This window comes from Nothoprocta perdicaria, unplaced genomic scaffold (assembly GCF_003342845.1).
Source record: "Nothoprocta perdicaria isolate Ctin4 unplaced genomic scaffold, notPer1 scaffold_176, whole genome shotgun sequence".
NCBI lineage: Eukaryota > Metazoa > Chordata > Aves > Tinamiformes > Tinamidae > Nothoprocta > Nothoprocta perdicaria.
In genome coordinates this window covers 776003-776557 of record NW_020454938.1, presented here as the reverse complement: position 1 = coordinate 776557, position 555 = coordinate 776003, and positions in this window count along the sequence as shown.

Below are 555 nucleotides of genomic sequence, written 5' to 3'. Positions count from 1 at the left end.
GAGCATAAGGCAGTACTCACCTACAGACACAGGTTTAGCACACCAAGATCCATGCATCCAGGCTTGCTAGGGAGAGACTATTCCCTTTGCATCCTCAGGGATTACTCTAGAGCCACTACAAAGATCTAGGAACCACTAGCAACACATGAAGACTAAAGCAAAGAGAATTGTGTTCATCACAGTAAAAGGGAGGTACAGCTATGAGCCAGTCTCAAACACAGAACAAAGCTGGTTGTCCTAGCAAGTTTTGCTGTAGAGAAGGATCAGCTTTGAGCTGGAAATCTATCCTGGTTGTAGGTGTCATAACTCTTAGCCATTTGTCCCCAAAAATGGAGTCACAGTAGTAAGAGCTGATATGACTCACTGAAAGGCAAGACGATGGGAAAAGAACAGGCTCAAGGTTGGGTCTGAAGCCAATCCTTCTCTTCAGAAAGGAGTGTTTGGAGCTGGCAATGCATAAGCATCGTGTGGCACATTCTCCCTTCGGCATTTTTCTTATGCTTTATCTTTTATCTCTCTCTCTTTTTTTTTTTTTTTTTTTTTTTTTTTTTTTTT